The 22253-nt window shown below is 39.9% G+C and overlaps 1 pseudogene; it reads right to left on the bottom strand.

Annotated features, from left to right (window-relative positions):
• Nucleotides 1-16289, bottom strand: LOC125823526 (uncharacterized; annotated as a pseudogene).
• Nucleotides 16290-22253: the final 5964 nt, after the last annotated feature.

Raw genomic sequence — 22253 nt, 5'->3', positions numbered from 1 at the left:
TCACTCAACATCTTCCAACTCCCACAAGGCCAAGGCAACCCCACAAGCCTTTCTATGGCCTGTGGTCATGACCACGAGCTGTGAAGTGGCTTGTGACGGGGAGCCTTGGCTTGGCACCTTTCTAGGGCACACTGCCATGCCAATCACGGGTGTCACCATGACTCGTGGTGGCCACCACGGGTTGAGAAGACCCTCGTGGTCATTGTAGGCAGTGGCTAGGCCTAGTTTTAAGCAGCTTTGGTCCCTTAACCATGGCCTTAACCCAAAACCCTTAGCCTTTGCCCTTAACCCTTGACGTTAACCCTCGCGTTTAGGCTCTAGTTCAAACTATCATTTTCCGAGTCATTACAAACGTCTCGCACTCGCTGCCAGAACTGTCCTATACCTTGCCGTGATATAGAATGTCTCAACTAAGTGGGTCCACTAGTCTATGCTAAAAAGCACTAAGGAATCAATTAAAAAGTATGACCATTTCTTACCCACAATTGTTACACGGTTTATAGAGACTTGAGTTATTATGAACTCGTCCTCATATTGGTGATCAATACTACTCCCTAAATATACTTTGCTCATATGTTTTAATAGCAAAAACTTTTTCTGTGGTTTGAGATAATTACTCAAAAAATAGCCCAAAGGCTCTCTTGAAAATCGGTGTTTCCTTTCTTGTTTAAATGTGAAAATATTTGAAATCTTGGGAATACTTAGTTCCCGTATAATCTTTTGAAGAAATGAAACTTTACTCTTACTATTTACTCAACTCAAAACTCAAGCCTTAAAACCAAGTTAAAACATTTGTAAAAGACTTTTAGAAAACTCTATGAACTTCTCTTGACTTGACACTTAACTTTCCTTGAATTGAATTATGGATTCAAGGCTCATGATCTCATGTTTATGGATGATTTCATGATGTTTATATGTACCTTAGAGTATAGAAATCAACTAGGAAACTTAGGTACGTTGCTAGGGAACTCAAACAGAAAGAAGTGGGTAGAAGTTCTAGTGACCCTGGCGCTCTGAGAGGCGCTGGGTGCCAACCTTGAAACTTCAGACACTGGCTTGGGGCGCTCTGGCTGGCGCGGTGCTCAAGAGGCCAAATTTCAGGAACCCTTTTGGGGTGCTCTGAGAGGCATGGCGCCCCAGCCCTCTCCCCAGATTTTTGACGAAATTTCTTTCTCGTTTTTCAACTCTAAACCCTCTAATTTGATTGGTTCTTTCCCCAAGCACTTAGATTCGACTATAACACTAATATATGTAGGAATCTACTCAAAAACACACCTAATTTCATGAATCAAACTCAAGAAATGTCTCAACAACTTCAACAACAAGAACCCACAAGAACTTAATTAAACAAATTTCATCAAGAACTCATAATATTTTCTTTCAAGAACACAATTACACTAAATTGAATTATGATTGGTGCGTGGGTGAACTAACCCAACACTATGTGATCTCACATACCTCGTAGGATTTAATCCTTGGTGAAATCCACAACCAAAATTGCAAGAACTTGACGAATCTTGAACTTTTCTTCTCCTTTCTCCTCATTTCTCTTTTCTCCAAGCCCTAGCGTGTTTTGTAAAAGCGTAAACTGATCAAATTCTGATTACACCCCAATTAAACTTCTAAAAACGAAATTAATTAACTGGGTATGGAAAAGACCAAAATACCCTTTCAAAATCCGGTTGAGTTTCCTTATCTGAATAGCCCAACTTCAAATGGACATATCTCATTCATACAAACTTGGAATTGAGCAAACTTGGCGGGGTTGGAAAGATAAGTCAAAGATATTTCCTACGGTATCTAGTAGTACACCTATTTATTCATGAGCTAGGAGTTATGGTTGTTTGAAGTTGACCAAAAACTCAAACTTAACATAACTTAACCAATTTTCCAGATTTTTCATTCTTTCCAAAAATGACTCTTTCTAATTCTAGCTTTTTTTTCTAGTTCTTTGAAATATCGATGTGTTGCAATATCTACCCCTTGGAAACATTTGTCCTCGAATGAGATTAATCTTAGTAGGCTAAGAGTGTAACATATACATTCAGCTAAAACACCCAACAAGCAAATCTAATGCATTAAACATGCCAATTTAAAAAGTACTAAGAATAGAATTAGTACCTTGATCTAGAATTTCTCCGGGCTCAAAGAGATATGGATATCTCTTCTTCATATCCTCCTCAGCTTCCCAAGTAGTTCCTCAACAAACTGATTTCTCCAAAGAACTTTGACTGATGCTACTTCCTTAGTCCTCAACTTGCGAACTTGGCGATCTAGAATCGTAACAGGAATCTCCTCATAAGATAAGTTATCATTGATACCAATATCTTCAGTTGGTATGATAAGTGAAGGATATCCCATGCACTTCTTCAACATGGAAATTTGAAATACTGGATGAACCGTTGCTAACTCTTAGGGTAACTCTAACTCATAAGCTACACTACCAACCTTCTTCGATATTCCGTAAGGGCCAATATACCGGGGGTGACACTTTTCCTTCTTACCAAATCTCATAACACCTTTCATGGGTGAAACTTTCAAGTATACCCAATCATCTACCTCAAACTCTAACTCTCTCCTCCTAACATCAGTGTAGGATTTCTGACGACTTTGCGCTATTTTCAACCTTTCTTGAATAACTTTTGGCTTGATGAACTAAGTATGGTCCTATCAATCCAGCTTCACTAACTTCAAACCATCCAATAGTAGATTTGCATCTTCTCCCATAAAGAGTTTCATATGGAGCCATCAGGATGCTAGAGTGGTAACTATTATTGTAAGCGAACTTAATCAGAGGTAGGTGATCATCCCAATTTCCCTTGAAATCAATCACACAGGCCCTCAACATATCTTCTAGAGTCTGAACAGTGCGCTCTGCTTGACCCTTTGTCTACGGATGAAAAGCAGTTGATCTTAGGCATAGTTATATGCCTAGAAATCTGATAATACCCGCATTTAAGCTAAGTTTGAATTCAATGTGTGTTTGCTTATAGTCTTATCGAGTTTTTTGGTTGTTTATGAGCTAACCAACATGATTAGTTGTGTAGGTGAGCTTAATTGGAGAAACGAGCACGAAAATGGATAATGGGGAACACAAAAGATCTGAGCTGAAAGGAAGCAAGGAAGAAGAATGAAGAAATCCAAATCAAGGAATTTTCGTATCCTCTTCGCGTCGTGGAGAGGAATTTTTAGTTTGGGTCGTAAATGACTTTTGAGGCAGAACCCTCCATGTAGCAGTCGCTTCGTGGAGAAATGGGTTTTCTCACGAATCAAATCTCAAATATGCATCCGCGTTGTGGAGTGGAAGACCTAAATTAATTCAACAAAGAGAGTTTGAGGCAGAACACTCTGTGTAGTGCCCGCATCGCAGAGATGAGAAATTATGTGCCAACGGGAATTTAAAGATGCCTCCTCGTCGCGCCCTTTGTTCCCAGTTGTGGCCGTTTCAACTTTTAGTATAAATAGTTAAATATTTTATTTTATTAGATATTCTTTTTCTGGGTTTTGAAGAATGACGACTTAGGAGAACGTTTTCATCATTTTTAGGGTTGTTTTCTAAACTCTTTTACTTTCGATCTCTTTATGTTTATTAAACATTGCTTGATTGAATCTTTGATAATGAGTAGCTAAATACCCTAGTTCTAGGGTTGTGGCTACAAAATGATTGTAATCTATTAAGTTTTCATTGGGTTAATATCAATTATCATATGAATCTTTCTTATGTTCTTAGTTTTTGTATTTCGTGACTGATCACCATTGAAATAAATACATTGTCCAAATTGAACTTGGGAAAGGAATAAGATGATAGAACGTGGGGCATAAGGAGCATTATTAATTCTTAATAATTATGGTTAATTTGTATCTAGGATAGGGATATACCTAGAAACCATTTTTGGTCACTATACATGAAGAAATCGTAATGTTCGGTACTTAATCTAGCCTATCCCCCCTCAACAATGTAGTTAGGTTGTTATTTATAATAGGTGATTAGAGGTCGGGAGACCATGATCATACATTTAACCCTGTGATTCATTGATTCGATAGTTAATAATTACCCATTTAAATGATATTAATTGCATGAATACTGATAAAAGTTGCAGCCCTGGACTTTACCCAATCATTGTTTTGAACCCTTGAATTGAATAGTATTTGTTACATTTTGTTTAAACTCTTAGAATTATAAAATAAATCACTTTTGGAATATTGATAACACTTGTGCTTAGCTGAAAGTTGGAGAAATTAAGTGATTATAAGCGTAAGTCCCTGAGGGCACGATACCCGACTCTTTATAAGAGCCACTTTAATACTTGAATGACCACGTGCACTTGCGTGTGCGATTTGGGTGCAATAAGCTTTTAGCGCCACTACCGAGGACTTTAGAATTAGGAATTATCTGATTTTCTGATTTCTGAAGTTAAAAAGCAAGTGTTGACAATTTGATCTTAGCAATTCATTGTTGCAGGTTGTATTGGAATTTCAAACTGGACGACGATCAAGGATTAGTATAACCTCTAGCGGAACAAAAAAGATATGTGCACTACCGGAGAAGGCTAAGACGACTTACTTATCCGATCCCTCTTGTTGCTAGTCAACCAACATCTCCAGTAGCAAGAGTTGAGCAAGAGGAACCTGAAATAATGGCTGAGATGAAGGTAAGAGACGTGGTAATCCCACGTACCACCAATGCGACATCATGTATTCAGAAACCTGCAGCTGGTGGAAAGTTTGAACTGAAGCTGAGTATGGTGCAACTATTGCACACCAATAGGCAGTTCATTGTTCTATCGCACCAAGATCCAACAGTCCACATCCGAAACTTCCTTGAGATCAACGATACTTACACTCCAACTGGAGTAAATGAGGATTACGTGAGGCACACTTTATTCCCCTTCTCTCTGCTTGGGGAAGCAAAAAGATGGTTAAACTCAAAGCCCACGAACTCAATTTCCACCTGGAATGATCTGGCACAGAAGTTCCTCATCAGATTTTTTCCATCTGGAAAAACAACGAAGTTGAGGAGTGACATTCTGAGTTTTAGATAGAAAGGGGGAGAGAACTTGTACCAAGCTTGGGACAGGTTTAAATCGATGTTGATGAGCTGTCCACATCATCATCAATCTAATGAGGTGTTAGTCCATACCTTCATTGAAGGATTGGAGCCTAACACCAAAATTCTACTTGATTCAGCTGCAGGTGGTCAGGCTTTGGAGAAGACATATGCTGAGCTATTCACCTTGCTGAACAGGATCTCGCAGGGCAACCCCGAATGGAACGGTGGAGGGGTGAAACCTGTGATACAAAAAACTGCAGGTATGCTAGAAGTAGATGCAGTGTCTGCTTTAACTACACAGATTGCTACAATGCAGAATATGATGAACACACACTTCACCAATCTAGCATTGGGACAACAACCCGCGCAGGTAAATGCAGTTTAACAACCACCAACTTGGTGTGAGATCTGCGGATGTTGTTATCATATTGCAGAGGTATGTGGTGCAAACTCGGATTCTGTTAATTTTGTAGGCAATGCACAACGAGGAGGAGGCCAACAAAATTATGGAAACTCTTACAACCTGAGTTGGCGCAACCATCCAAACTTTTCTTGGGGTGGAAATCAAAATCAGGGTCAAGGCCAAAATCAGTATAGAACCCAAGGAAATGCCCAAGGGTACCAACCATAGGCCCAACAGGTGCAGCCTAATAAGTAGTCTGGTAACATGAGCATGGAGGAGATGCTGAAAAAGATCATGGATGATCAAGCCCAGTTAGCTGCTGATGTGAGAAATAATTAGTTGGCTACACAGAATCTGGAGAAGCAATTCGGGCAGTTTGCTAGTGCCCAGAGCTCAAGACCAAAAGGAGGTTTGTCGGGAAACACTAATCCAAATCCCAAGTAGGTAAACGCGTTAGGTACTCATAGTGGTTTGCAATTGGAGGAGTTAGCTCCTAAGAAAATAAACACTGAAACTGTGATGAAAGAGAGTGAACCCAATGAGGGCGAAGTTGTTGCACAAGAAGAAAGAGTGCAACCAATAGTGAAACCACTTCCTCCATTCCCTCAAAAGTTCAAGAAATAGAAGGAGGATGAATGTTTAGGTAAGTTTCTCTCTTTTTTGAAACAAGTTCACATTAACTTGCCATTGATAGATGTTTTGCATGGTATACCTAGGTATGCCAAATATGTGAAGGAGATTGTGGCGAACAAAAGGAGGCTGACCGAATATGAGACTATGGCACTTACTGAAGAGTGCAGCTCTAGAATCCAAAATAAGTTGCCTACAAAATTGAAAGATCCAGGTAGATTTACGGTTCAAATCACTATAGGGCAGAGCATTCTTGCGCGGGGATTGTGTGATCTAGGAGCTAGCATCAATTTGATGCCAACTTCGCTGTACAAAAAGCTAGGGTTGGGTAGTCCTAAACCTACTACCATCATCTTACAATTGGCTGATAGATCTGTTGTTAGGCCTGAGGGTGTTGTAGAGGATGTGTTAGTGCAAGTGGGATCATTGATATTCCAGTAGACTTTATGGTGTTAAATTTTGAGCTAGATCCTGAGGTCCCATTCATCTTGGGAAGACCTTTCTTGGCTATTGGGCGGCCTATGATAGATGTAGCAGCTAGGCAACTTACTATGCGGGCACATGATAAAGTGAAGATGTTCGACGTGTACATAAAATTAAAGTTGCCAACTGTTTATGAGGAGTTGTTTGCCATAACTGTAATAGATCTTAAGGCAGAGGCTCGATACATTGCATATAAGGACCCTTTAAAGCGAGTGTTGTTAGAAGATAATATCTATGGGGATGTTGAGGCACATGAAATGGTGTAATATCTTGATGTGGCCTTTGTTGGTACATCTGGAGATCATTGGGAGCCTTTAAATAGGGTGTTGGGTCCTCCACCCAAGCCCTCCATTGAAGAAGCACCCCAGCTGGAGTTAAAAACATTGTCAGCCCACCTCAGGTATGCATTTTTGGGTGAAGATAAAACTTTACCAGTTATTTTTTCTAAAGCAGCATTAATCATCTTAAAGAAGAGAAAAACAGCCTTGGGTTGGCAAATGTCTGACATCCATGGAATTAGTCCTGCGTTGTTGCATGCATAAAATATAAATGGAGGAAGGGCATAAGCCGAGTGCACAACATCAGCGGAGACTAAATCCAGTGATGAAGGATGTGGTGATAAAAGAAGTAATCAAGTGGTTAGATACAGGGATCGTGTACCCCATATCAGATAGTAAATGGGTGAGTTTAGTACAGTGTGTGCCTAAGAAGGGCGGAATGACGGTGATAACTAATGAAAAGAACGAGTTGATCCCCACAAGAACAGTGACTGGGTGGTAGTTCTGCATGGACTACATAAATTTGAATGATGCCACCATAAAGGACTATTACCCCGTACTTTTTATTGATTAGATGTTGGATAGATTGGTGGGTCAGGAATAGTACTGCTTCCTTGATGGCTACTCAAGGTACAATCATATTGTTATTGCACTAGAGGACCAGGAGAAGACTACCTTCACTTGTCCGTATGGCACGTATGCATTCAAGCGCATGCCATTCCTCTTATGCAATGCACCAGCGATATTTCAGAGATGCATGATGGCAATCTTCCATGATATGGTGGAGGATTTTGTTGAAGTGTTCATGGGCGACTTCTCGGTGTTTGGTGAGTCTTTTGAACTTTGTTTGACTAATATTGACAGAGTTCTTGCTGGTGTGAAGAAAAAAATCTGGTGTTGAACTGGGAGAAGTGTCACTTTCTAGTTCGAGATGGAATTGTGTTGGGGCACAAAATCTCCAAGAATGGGCTGGAAGTTGACAAAGCTAAAGTGGAGGTTATTGAGAAGTTGCCACCACCTATCACGGTGAAGGGAGTTAGACGTATTTTAGGCCACGCTGAGTTTTATAAGAGGTTCATCAAGGACTTCTATAAGACTGCAAGACCCATGTGCAGCTCGTTAGAGAAAGAGATGAAATTTCTTTTTGATGAGAAGTGTTTGCAGGCATTTGAGCTATTGAAGAAGAAATTGATAGAAACTCATATTCTGATTGCTCCAAAATGGGAGCTTTCATTCGAGCTTATGTGTGATGGCAGTGATATAACAGTTGGGGCAGTGCTTGGGCAACAAAAAGATAAGATGTTTCATTCCATATACTATGCGAGCAAGATGCTTGATGCAGCCCAGTCAAATTATACTGTTATTGAAAAAGAGATGTTGGCATTGGTGTTTGTGTTTGATAAGTTCAGATCATATCTGGTGGGAACTAAGGTTATAGTCTACACTTATTATGTTGCAATCCGATATTTGTTTAACAAGAAGGATGCCAAGCAGAGGCTGATTAGGTGGATTCTGCTGTTACAAGAGTTTGATCTAGAGATAAGAGATAGGAAGGGAACTGAGAACCAGATAGTTGATTATCTGTCCAGATTGGAGGATTCATCTCATTTGCAAAATGAGGGGCAGATTCGCGAAGAGTTTCCTGATGAGCAATTGCTTGCCTTGGACCTTGCTCAAGTGCCTTGGTATGCTAACATTGTTAATTTTCTGGTAAGTGGTTTATTTCCACCTGGGGCCTCAACACATCAAAAGTAAAGGCTGAAGTATGATGCACACTTCTATGTATGGGATGAGCCCTTCTTATTCAAGCAGGGACCTGATCAAATGATGAGAAGGTGTATAGTTGAAGAGGAGGCGACACAAGTGTTGGAGAGTTGTCACTCTTCACCATGTGGTGGACACCACGGGGGCGAACGAACTACACATAAGGTATAACAATCTGGCTTTTTTTGGCCTACTCTTTTTAAAGATGTTGTTATGTTTGTGAAGGGTTGTGATGACTGTCAGAGAATGGGAACCATTTCAATAAGGCATGAGATGCCATTGAGCAATATATTGGAGGTGGAAATCTGTGTCATTTGGGGGATAGACTTCATGGGACCATTCCCATCTTCCCGTGGTAATCAATACATCTTAGTCTCAGTGGATTACGTGTCCAAGTGGGTGGAGGTTGTTGCATTACCATCTAATTATTCAAAGGTGTTCGTGAAATTCATCCAGAAACATATCTTCACCAGGTTTGGAACTCCAAGGGCTATGATCAGTGATGAAGGTACACACTTTATTAATAGTTTAGTGCGTAATTTATTAGCTAAATATGGGGTGAGACACAAGGTAGCTACAACATATCATCCCCAAACTAGTGGGCAGGTGGAAGTGCCTAATATAGAGGTCAAGCAAATCCTCCAAAAGACTGTGAATGCCCAAAGGAAAAACTAGACTGACAGGCTAGATGATGCTCTGTGGTCATACCAGACTGCGTACAAGACACCGATAGGGAGTTCTCTTTATCGAATGGTGTTTGGAAAAGTGTGTCATCTACCAGCTGAATTGGAGCATAAGGCATACTGGGTGATCAAAAAGTTGAATTTGGATGCTAAGTTAGCCGAAAGAAAGAGAATAACGCAGCTGGATGAGTTAGAAGAGTTCATGCTTTACACCTATGAAAATGCTAAGTTGTACAAAGAGAAAACCAAAAGGTGGCATGACAAGCATATTGTGTCACACACCTTTGAGCCTGGTCAATTAGTGTTGTTGTTTAACTCAAGGTTGAAGTTGTTCCCCAGAAAGCTTCGGTCTAAATGGAGTGGCCCTTTTGAAGTTGTGAGAATGACTCAACATTGTTCGGTGGAACTAAAGAACAAGGACAAGAGCTCTACTTTCCTTGTGAATGGACAAAGGGTCAAGCACTATTTTGAGAATGATATGGATCGTGAGCTTGGAGCGCTCATATTGAATGACGAATGAGTCATGAGATGGGTCGTGCCGCGATGTTAAATCAAGCACTACACGGGAGGCAACCCGTGAACGCTTGTAATAGTTAGGATTTCTTTTCTTTTGTTTTGTCATTTCAATTCATAGGAATTAGTGAAAAAATGAAATATTTAAAAAATACAAAAATATGAGTCGTGCCACGACCAAAACTAAGGCGCTGGATGGGAGGCAACCCATCGTGTTTTCACTAATGGGTTATGTGTTTAAAGTGTGCAGGAATAAGTTATTTTGACCCAAGGTGCGTCGTGGAGAGGGGTACAAATTTCACCTCGTTTGGAATTAATTTTCCAAAACGAGGTAGAGGGGTCCGTGAAGGAACCGCGTAGCGGAGGGAGGCCCGAATTTTGATTCGACGGTAAGTTCATTCTATGTCAAAAAAAGGCAGCTCCGTGATGGAGTCGCGTCACGAAGGCTGGTTCAAATTTTTCCCTCATGAAATTAATTAGTTTCGCCAAGGCAGAACAGTCTGTGAAGGCACCGTGTCGCGCCCCAGGTAAGCAGATTATGATGTTCCATAAATGAAATGAGTTTTGCCCATTTTAAAAAAGAAATAACCCGACCCATTCCCCCTTTTAACCTTAATTTCACCGAAAACCCCCATTATTCACCCTGTTTTCACTGCGATTTTCTCCCCTCCCCTCCCCTCCCCTCTCCCTTGCGATTTCTCTGAGGTTCATCTATAACGCGGAGTTAATGTAACTTTTCTTCTTGTCGATTTTCCCTCGATTTCACAACTCCAGGTATGTACTTTGAGTTTTTCTTGCGCGATATAGATGATTTTTCCTGGGATAACTGTTGTCTTGAGAAGTTGGGTATGGGAAATTGTGGAGGTAGTTATTTGTAGTTTATGGGTTGTGGTGAGAGGGCTGTGTTATGTTTATCTCGGTGATTTTGAATTCTTAAGTAGATATCACTTCATGTTGATTATTGGTGATTTGGGGGTTACATGAATATACCTAGTTAGAGGAATGGGTTATGCATGATTGGGAATGGATGTCTAAACTATCAATTTATTGGGATTTCGAAGACTAAGTAGAAGTTTCCATTTGATTGCATTATAGGGTATTGAGTTGAATTAGGTAGTGTATAAACATTGGTGAATTCGAAATCTTGAGTAGCATTATTTTCTTGTTATGTACCTGTGGGTTTAGAGAAATTATGGGGTTTTGAATGCTTACACTAGTGAGGTCTAATAGGTGTTTAAATATGTTCTCATTGCAAATTGGGTGCCTATAGTGTTCAATTCTTGAGTATACATTATTTTGGCGATAAATGCATGAATGGTAAGTGTTGCTTAGTGGTGTTGGCTGGATGATAGTGTGTATTCATAGGTCTATATTAGTGGTGTGAAGTCTTGAGTAGCACTACGAGTGTGTTGTCGGTTATTTGTGGGAAGTTTGAGTACCTAGGCAAGAGGCTGCATTGAACTAAGTGTGGGGTGGTGTGTGCACACCACCCATATTTTTATCATTGTTATGTAGTCGTTTGGGCTGAATTATGTTATGTTTGCAGGTGATCATGTCGAGCTCACAAAGAACCGGCAAGAAAGTGGCCACATCTAGCCATAGGAAACATGTCAGGAGTGGGAATGTCCCACTTGCCCCTGCAGTTCCCAAGGGCCAAACTAGGCGGTTTGGGGTAAAAGTTGTCACCAAGGAAGGCAAGGCTTGGTACAAAAAGCACACCGAGGCCATCTATTTCTCTGATGTTTGTATTGACAGGGACAGCCTGGCGCGTGAATTCCCACAGATCATAAAGCGGATTAGGGAGCTAGGGATGGAGTTTATCTTTGCCGAACAAGAAGAGTGCAACTTGCACATGATCTGAGAGTTCTACGCCAACTGGGTGCCGGAGGTGAGATCCCATTTTGTGACGGTACGAGAAAGGAATGTGCCTATCACTCCCTCAGGTATAAATGACATATTGGGTACACCATAGGATACATACCCACTAGTGCAGACATGGTTAAATATACGCCCTCCATACCGGTCCATCAGACATATTATGTGCGGTCCACAATCCATGGCATAATGGACTAAGCATAGTGGGAAGAGATATCACCAATCTTTTCCCTACGGTCACATATTTAGGGAGACGCACATCTGGTTAAATGTTGTCATGAATTTTTTGGTACCGAGGTTCCACTACACAGTTATTACTCGTGACAGGGTGTGCTTGGTATATGCCTTGATGATTGGAACGAAGCTGAATATCAGAGCCATTTTGAAATCTGCTATGCGAAAGGCCCGGGTTCACAAAGGCCACAAGTATGCTTTTGGTGGTCTGATTACAAAGATGTGTCATGTTGCAGGTGTTCCTAAAGAAAATTTGGACTACATGGCACCCCTATTTCCAGCACCGGTGGACATTACCAGGACAAAGGGACCTGACACTGAGTTTGGGCCAACTCTTACCACTGTTGAGCGCCATCGATGCGATGAGTTGATTATGGCCAGGATGTATGTCTTAGAGATGTTGCGCCATCAGAATGGCTGCATGGCTTCCACTGATATGCAATTGGGAGATGTTGAAAGGCGTTACCCTGAATGACCACGCCAAGGCCCTACTTGGCATTGGTCCTGCGTTTCATGAGCCGGTAGATAATGATATTTCGACTGATGAGGAGCACTTGCGTACTAGCTCAGACGTGGAGTCCAATTTTGATGAGGAGGCAGGCCCCGCTCTGGCCGGTGATGAGGCCGAAGGGGGTGATGCGATTGAGGATTGATCAGGGAGTGTTTTCACCTTACCTCGTGTATTGTTCTGATATTTTTTTAAAGCACTGGGGACAGAGCTAATGTTTAAGTGTGGGGTGAGGGATGAAAAGCATACCTGGTCTGTATATATATTTTTATTATTGAACATTGCTAGAATCTATTTTTGTCTTTGTTTTGTTTTATTTAGAGTCTGTTTTTTTGTCTTTGCTTTGTTTTATTTTGAGTTCCTTGGAGGTTGTTTTCGGTTCTTTGGCCAAGGGTAGTCCCTTTGAACCGTACAAAATACAAAAAGATTTTGTCTTTGTAGGATTGAGTCAGTAGTCATAGGTGAGTCATGTTGCCCAATGATAGATGTATGAAGACCGTCTTAAGGGCAATTTCGTCATTAAGTCTTAGGTTGGTTTGTGCTGAAGCTGAAATTCTGAAAGGAATATGTATGAAAAGCATGTTTGAAATTGATATATGAATGCAGTTAAACTTTTTTTGTATATGATTTGAATGATACAACTTATGGTTAATTTGGACCTTGTGCATGATCTGATTGTGTTGCTGTGATTGATCCATTCTTGAGAATAACTTGTGCCTTAAGTGGTGAGTTTTTGTAATGTCCATGTTTTGCATCTTAGTCTAGAACTTTCCATGCATGTTATTGAAGCGAAATACAAGTGTTATTGTGTTTAGAAGATGATAATAGGCTTTCTTTGAATTGTTTGGAATTTTAGCCTTTTTAGAAATAATATCCCTAGTATAGCCCAAATGAGCCTTGATTTTGTTCTAACCCACATAATGAAGCCGAATCCTTTTTATTAATATCGTTAGCTTTGATCCCAAAACCCTAATGCACTATGTTCGGAGGAAAAGTGAAAACAACGGAAAAAGTAAATAGGGTGGAAATGTTTAGTTTGTTGGGGAAGAGTTAAAAGAGGAGGTAAAATGATACCCCATGAGTTTGAATATGAGATTTGCCCTGGTCCTTAGGACATTGTGCACTTCGACTAAGGTTAAAAGCCTAAGTTGAAGGTGGCTAACTTGGTAAATACCTTAATGATGGCCCTGGCCCTGGCCCTTCCAAGGGTATTGTGCACCATAACTCAAGAGAAATCTCCAAGTAAAGGGTGGTTATTGTTGAGTGTCAAAAAATAAAATAAAGGGGCGAGTGAGAAATAAAGGCAAGGGTAAGACGAAAAGAGAAAGTTGTGAATGTAAGAAGAAAGTTGAATATAGTGCATTAGGGAGGGGATTCACTAATTTTATTTAAACGAATCCTCCCTTACCTTAAACCTACATTACAACCGAAACAAGTCCTATTTGATTTTGAGCATAACAGACTTTATTAGTAGAGATGTACATAATGAGCAAACTTATGGTTCTCAATGCATACATGTTTGATGTTGTTGTTGAGTGAGAGTGTACCTTGTTTGCAAAGTCCTTAAAGAATATTCAATTTGCTGAGTTGAGTGTGTGGACTATTCTTTGGAGTGAGGGGCACTTGTTGTATAAAAGATAGGTGATATGTAATGGTGCACATTTTGTTAAATACGTTGGTTGCTAAAAGTTGTCAAGTTAATTACAGGAGTCATGCATACTTTGAATGAAATCATGTCTGTGTTAATTGGTTACAGATCCTTGGAAGAAAGTGGCGGATGCACAAATACCATAATAGAGAGTCTAGGTCTAGGAGTAGTTAGTAAGTTGTTCGAGGACGAACAAAGCTCTAAGTGTGGGGTAGTGATCTTAGGCATAGTTATATGCCTAGAAATCTAATAATGCCCGCATTTAAGCTAAGTTTGAATTTAATGTGTGTTTGTTTATAGTCTTATCAAGTCTTTTGGTTGTTTATGAGCTAACCAACATGATTAGTTGTGTAGGTGAGCTTAATTGGAGAAACGAGCACGAAAATGGACAATGGAGAATACAAAAGATCTGAGCTGAAAGGAAACAAGGAAAAAGAGTGAAGAAATGCAAATCAAGGAATCTCCATATCTTCTCTGCGTCGCAGAGATGAATTTTTGTTTGGGTCGTAAAATGACTTTTGAGGCAGAACCCTTCGTGTAGCAGCCGTTTCGCGTAGAAATGGGTTTTCTCATGAATCAAATCTCAGATATGCCTTCGTGTCGCGGAAAGGAAGTCCTAAATTAATTCAACAGAGCGAGTTTGAGGCAGAACACTCGGTAGAGTGCCCGCATCGCGGAGATGAGCAATTGTGTGCGAATGGGAATTTAAAGATGCCTCCACGTCGCACCTTTTGTTCCCAGTTTTGACTTTTTATATAAATAGTTAGATATTTTATTTTATTAGACATTCTTTTTCTGGGTTTTGAAAAATGACAACTTGGGAGAACGTTTTCATTATTTTTATGGTTCTTTCCTAAACTCTTTTACTTTCGATCTCTTTATGTTTATTAAACATTGCTTGATCAAATCTTTGATTATGAGTAGCTAAATACCCTAGTTCTAGGGTTGTGGCTACAAGATGATTGTAATCTATTAAGTTTTCATTGGGTTAATATCAATTATCATATGAATCTTTCTTATGTTCTTATTTTTTGTATTTCGTGACAAATCACCATTGAAATAAATACATTGTCCGAATTAAACTCGGGAGAGGAATAAGATGATAGAATGTGGGGCATAAGGAGCATGATTAATTCTTAATAATTATGGTTAATTTGTATCTAGGATAGGCAAATACCTAGAAACCATGCTTGGTCACTATACAGGAAGAAATCATAATGCTGGTTACTTAGTCCAGCCTATCCCTGCTCAACGATGTAGTTAGGTTGTTATTTATCGTAGGCGATTATAGGTCAGGAGACCATGATCATACATTTAACCCTATGATTCATTGATTCGATAGTTGATAAATACCCATTTAAATGATATTAATTGTATGAATCCTGATAAAAGCTGCTTCCCTGGACTTTACCCAATCATTGTTTTTAGCCCTTGAAATTGAATCGTGTTTGTTATATTTTGTTTAAACTCTTAAAATTATAAAATAAATCACTTTTGGAATATTGATAACACTTGTGCTTAGCTGAAAGTTGGAGAAATTAAGTGATTCTTAGCGTAAATCCATGTGGGTACGATACTCGGCTCTTTATAAGAGCCACTTTAATACTTGAACGACCATGTGCACTTGCATATGCGATTTGGTTGCAACAGCAGTACTTAAGTTCACCTTTGAACCCAAGCCTTTTTGAAAAGATTTCCAGAACTGTGTAGTGAATTGGTCACCTTTATCCGAAATAATTGAAACTAGAACTCCATGAAGTCTAACTACCTCTTGAAGATACAACTTGACATAATCCTCGCTGAGTGGGTAGTCTTTACCGGCAAAAAGTGGGCTGATTTTCTCATTCTATCAACGATCACCCAAATAGAATAATGTTGCCTGCGAGATCTTGGTAAACCTGTGATGAAATTCATATTGATCATCTTCCACTTCCATTCCAGAAGTTATATATTCTGAGCCATACCACCCAGCCTTTAGTGCTCTACTTTAACTTGTTGGCAATTCGGACACTTAGCAACAAACTCTGCAATGCCCTTCTTCATACTACTCCACCAATAAACTTCTCTCAAATCGCGATACATCTTTGTGGAACCTGGATGGTTAGAATATCTAGAGCTATGAGCTTCCTCCATGATCATTTCTTGGAGTTCATCTACCCTTGGTACACATAACCTACCTTGATACCTCAATACACCATCTCCCCCTTGTTCAAAAGCCATTACTTTTTGCTTATGAAAATTTGCCTTCAATTCAAACAAAATAGGATCTTGGTCTTGCTTCTGTTTCACTTCAGACACTAATGATGATTCATCCCCATTCATCACCACTACTCCTCCTTCTGTGGAATCCATTAGTCGAACTCCTAAGCGTGCAAGTCTATGCACATCTTTTGCTAACTCCTTCTTATCTTCCTTAAAATGGGCGGTACTACCCATGAACAACCTGCTCAAGGCATCAACAACAACATTAGCCTTACCTGGGTGATAAGGAATACTCATGTCGTAGTCCTTGAGTAACTCTAACCTCCTCATTTGTCTGAGATTAATCTCTTTCTGACTAAACATATATTGAAGGCTTTTGTGATCAGTGAATACATCTACATGAACACCATACAAATAATGATGTCATATTTTCAAAGCAAATACTACGACAGCCAACTCTAGATCATGGGCTAAGTAATTTTTCTCGTGAAATTTCAGCTGTCTGGAGGCATAAGCTATAACTTTACCATTCTGCATTAACACACAACCCAAACCAACTCTGGAAGCATCACAATACACAACAAAACCTTGAGTACCTTCTGGTAAGGTCAATACTGGGGCAATAGTCAACCTCTTTTTCAATTCCTGAAAGCTTTTCTCACAAGCCTTGGACCATTGAAACTTCCCTATTTTCTGAGTCAACTTGGTCAAAGGGGATGAAATAGTTGCGAACCCCTCTACGAACCTTCTATAATATCTAGCCTACCCCAAGAAATTCCTAATATCAGTTGGAGATGCGGGTCTAGGCCAATTCTGCACTGCCTCTATTTTCTGAGTGTCAACTCTAATCCATCACTGAAAACAATGTGACCCAAGAATGCCACATACTCAAGCCAAAACTCACATTTAGAGAACTTAGCATATAACTCCCTATCCTTTAGAGTTTGGAGAACTATTATGAGATGACTAGCATGATCTTCCTCATCTCTCGAATAAATTAGTATGTCATCAATGAATACGATAACAAACATATCTAAATAAGGCTTGAACACTCTATTCATAAGGTCTATGAACGATGCAGGAACATTAGTTAAACCAAACGACATGACCAGAAACTCATAATGACCATACGGGTCTTGAAAGCTTTCTTTGGAATGTCACATTCCCTTACTCTTAACTGATGGTAGCTTAATCTGATGTCTATCTTAGAGAAACAGGTGGCACCCTAAAGCTGATCGAAAAGATCATCAATTCTCAAAAGAGGATACTTATTCTTGATGGTAACCTTGTTCAACTGATGGTAATCTATACACATCCTAAGGGAACCATCCTTCTTCCTCACAAATAAGACCGGAGCTCCCCAAGGTGAGACAATTGGTCGAATAAAGCCCATATCAAGGAGATCTTTCAACTTTTCTTTTAGTTCTTTCAACTTTGTTGGAGCCATTCTATATGGCGGAATAGATATTAGATGAGTATCAAGAAAAATATCTATACCGAAGTCTATCTCTCTCTCAGGAGGGACTTTGGGTAGATCATCTAGAAAGACTTCTGGAAACTCACTCACAACTGGAACTGACTCGATAGGAGGTGTCTCAACACTAGAGTCATTAACTCGGACTAAGTGATAGACACAACCCTTGGAAACTAACTTTCCCGCCTTAAGGTACGAAATAAAACGACCCTTACGCACTGCTGAACTACTCCTCCACTCAAATACTGGCTCATTAGGAAATTAGAACTTAACAACTCGAGTTCTACAATCAATGGAGGCATAACAAGCATGAAGTCAGTCCATACCAAGAATGACGTCAAAATCTACCATGTCTAACTCAACTAAATCAGCCATGGTGCTCTTGTGATTGATGGAAATGGTACAATCACGATAGACTCGCTCATCAAGAATAGATTCCCCTACAGGTGTAGAAACACAAAAGGGATCACAACGTTTCTCAGGAAGAACATCAAATTTCATTGCAACATAAGGGCTCACAAAAGATAAACTCTTTCCTAGGTATAGCAAAGCATACACATAAAGAGTAAAGACTTTGAGCATACCAGTGACAACATCTGGAGAATTCTCTTGCTTTTGGCGACTGGTGGCATAAAGACGATTTCCTCCTCTGCCTGTACCTGAAGTAGCTCCTCTAGATGCAGCTCTGTCTGGTGGAGCAACTGAAGAAGACTAGGCTCTATTGTCCTGATTCCCATTGCCTTGCCGGTTCTTAGGGAACTCTTTCATGAAGTGACCCTCTTTTCCACACTTGAAAGAACTTGTGGAGCCATCGTGACACTTACTTGGGTGGTTCCTACCACACTTAGAACATGCAGGATCCTAGTTACCTCCTTGTGCCACACTACCCTGAGACTGTGCTGGTCTAGCTCTGAAGTTCTGCGAATTCTCACCATTATACTCATCTTTGTTTCTGAGTGCAGGTGCACTAGCAGATGATGGAGCAGGTCCCTTTTGCTTCTGATGGAAAGAAAAACGGTTCACATTATTTCTTTGTTGCCCGAACTCATTCCCTGTCTTAGCTTTCTTGTTTCTGAATTCCTCCCTACCCCTCAGCTTCTCCTCCTCAACCTACTGTACATAAATCATCAACCTTGCTATATCCATGTCCCCAATTAGCATAGCTGCCTTGCCCTCTTTTCTTGAAAGTGAGACAACCCAACAAAAAATAGACTTATCCTGCTCCTCATATTCGCAACCATCTCCGGAGCATATCGGGAAAGTTGGGTGAACTTCAAACTATACTCATGAACACTTAGCGAATCCTTCTTAAGGGTAAGGAATTCCCATACCTTGGCTTCTCTTAGTTCCCGGGGAAATAAACGCCCCCAAGAAAGAACTCTCGAACATAGCTCAACTCAAAACCGGTGCATCATCTTCTCTAATCTTCTTGCACTAGTCAAACCAAGTCCTAGAAACACTCTTCAATTGATATGTAGCTAGTTCCACTCGTTCAGCATCAACAACGTGCATAACCTCAAACACATTTTGCAGTTCCTCAACAAAATTTTCTGGATCCTCAGTATTGCTTGAACCAGTGAAGCTTGGAGGATTCATTCTCAAGAACTCGCGGATCCTCGAAGTATCTGCCTCTTACTGTCGAGCCCCTCTTTGTTGCCTAACTTGGTTAGTCACAACTTGACTTAGCATTCAAATTTCTTCCCAAAATTCAGCATTCGTGACCTCTCCTTGGGGTTGCACTTCATGTGCATCAGGTACCCCTTGCTCCTCAACATTCCTTCTAGTAGGATGACCTCGGACAGCTCTTCGTAGAGGCATGATCAACTGAAAGACATGCACAAGCATGAGTTAGAAATAAACTTTATAGAGATGAACTCTATTGCACAAAATGAGTATGAAAGAAGTGAAGGAATTTCCTAAATGTTGCAGCCTCCTAGTTATAGTTGTGGTGCGCTTCACACCGATAACTAGGACTCTACAGACACGACTTCATAGACTCCCTAGGACTTTTGAACTCCGTGCTCTGATACCAAGTTTGTCACGCCCCGAGCCTACACCCTGGGCAGGACTGGCACTCGAGAACCATTGCTAGCCCTAAGCGAACCCTTGGCCTGGCTTACTTACTCAGCGGAAGACTTAAACACAAGAAATAGTCTCAAATAAGGAACTTATGAAATAACTTACAATGTCTTAAAAGAAACATGCAAACTAAGATGGTAACACAAGTCTTATAGCAAAACATCTGAAATACAAGACTAAAGGATTCATATTTAACTATCTATGAAGCCTCTAAATACTAAGGGGAAAATCGTGACAAGACCCCCGATCATCCTGCAACTAACTAACAAAGAAATGAAAAGGGAATCCTCCGGAAGCAAGGAGGCTCACCAACTAACTCTGAATGCTTAACTGGATCAATGAGGCGCTGGATGCTGATCCTGGTTGCCTGTATCTACATCATTAAAAGATGTAGGCGAAAAGTCATCAGTACATTGAATGTACGAGCATGCAAGGGGAAAACTAAACATGACATAAGCTTGAAATGAATCTGAAAAGAACACTTACCTTAGCTTTACTCAACTCATGGATACTCAACTCAAATGCAAAGTAAAACAACAATAAAGGTGCAATTTATCCAAAGCATTTAAAACAGTAGGTGACAACTCAATGTTTAAAGAAACACAACAACTCAGTTTACATACAAAGTAATATTATACTGTGGGAGTTTCTCTAACCGACAACCATCACTATGAGCTAAAGTGATGATACAACGTCTCGCCCACGCTGCCAGAATTGTCTTATACCTTGCCGTGATATAGAATGCCTCAACTAAGTGGATTCACTAGTCTATGCTAAAAAACACTAAGGAATCATCTAAAAAGTTTGACCCTTTCTTTCCCACGATGACTACATGGTTTATGGAGACTTGAGTTATTATGAACTCGTCCCCATAATGGTGCTCAATACTACTCCCAAAATATACTCAGCTCATATGTTTTAATAATAAAAACTCTTTCTGTGGTTTGAGATAATTACTCAAAAACTAGCCCAAAGGCTCTCTTGGAAATCAGTGTTTCCTTTCTTGTTTAAATGTGAAAACATTTCAACTCTTGGGAATACTTAGTTCCCGTATAATCATTTGAAGAAATGAAACTTTACTCTTACTCTTTACTCAACTCAAAACTCAAGCCTTAAAACAAAGTTAAAATATTTGTAAAAGACTTTTAGAAAACTCTATGAACTTCTCCTGACTTGACTCTTAACTTTCCTTGAATTAAATTATGGATTCAAGGCTCATGATCTCATGTTTATGGATAATTTCATGATGTTTAGACATACCTTAGAGTGTAGAAAACAACTAGGAAACTTAGGTACGTTGCTAGGGAACTCAAACGAAAAGAAGTGGGAAAAGGTAGAAGACTTGGCGACCCTGGAGTTCTGAGAGGTGCGAGGCGCTAGCTTTGAAACTTCAGACACTGGCTTGGGGCGCTCTAGCTGGCACGACGCCCAAGAGGCCAAATTTCAGGAACCCCTTTGGGGTGCTCTGAGATGCGCGGCGCCCCAGCCCCCTCCCTAGATTTTTGACGAAATTTCTTGTTTGTTTTTCAACTGTAAACCCTCTAGATTTGATTGGTTCTTTCCCCAAACACTTAGATTAGACTATAACACCAATATATGTAGGAATCTACTAAAAAACACACCTAATTTCATGAATCAAACTCAAGAACCGTCTCAACAATTTCAATAACAAGAACCCACAAGAACTTAAACAAATTTCATCAAGAACTCATAATCTTTTCTTTCAAGAACACAATTATGCTGAATTGAATCATGATTGGCGCGTGGGTTTAATCCTTGGCTAAATCCACAACCAAAATTGCAAGAACTTGACGAATCTTGAACTTTTCTTCTTCTTTCTCCTCTTTTCTCTTTTCTCCAAGCCCTAGCGTGTTTTGGTAAAAGCGTAAACTGATATAATTCTGATTAGACCCCAATTAAACTTCTAAAAATGAAATTAATTAATTGGGTATGGAAAAGACCAAAATATCCTTCCAAAATTCGGTTTTGACTTTCCTTATATGAACAACCCAACTTCAAATGGACATATCTCACTTATACAAATTCGGAATTGAGCAAACTTGGCGGCGTTGGAAAGATAATTCAAAGAACTTTCCTACGGTATCTGGTAGCACACCTAACTCATCTTGAGCTAGGAGATATAGTCATTTGAAGTTGACCAAAAACTCAAACTTAACATAACTTAACCAATCTTCCAGATTTTTCATTCTTTCCAAATATGACTCTTTCTAATTCTAGTTTTTTTTTCTAGTTCTTTCAAATAGCGAGGTGTTACAGTCCAAAAATAACATCGTATATATAAGTAAAATCATACTTTGAATGGTTAAATAAGTAAAATTACGTCGGAAATTTCTCAGCCCGACGATTTCTTTAGCAAAGCTAAAGCTAACGTGTTAAGGACTGGCATGCGCACAAGTTCAAATCCCAGT

The sequence above is a fragment of the Solanum verrucosum genome, unplaced genomic scaffold (genome assembly GCF_900185275.1).
Source record: "Solanum verrucosum unplaced genomic scaffold, falcon-dt-bn FXZP01000299.1, whole genome shotgun sequence".
NCBI classification, from domain to species: domain Eukaryota; kingdom Viridiplantae; phylum Streptophyta; class Magnoliopsida; order Solanales; family Solanaceae; genus Solanum; species Solanum verrucosum.
This window is presented reverse-complemented; position numbering and strand designations above follow the sequence as displayed.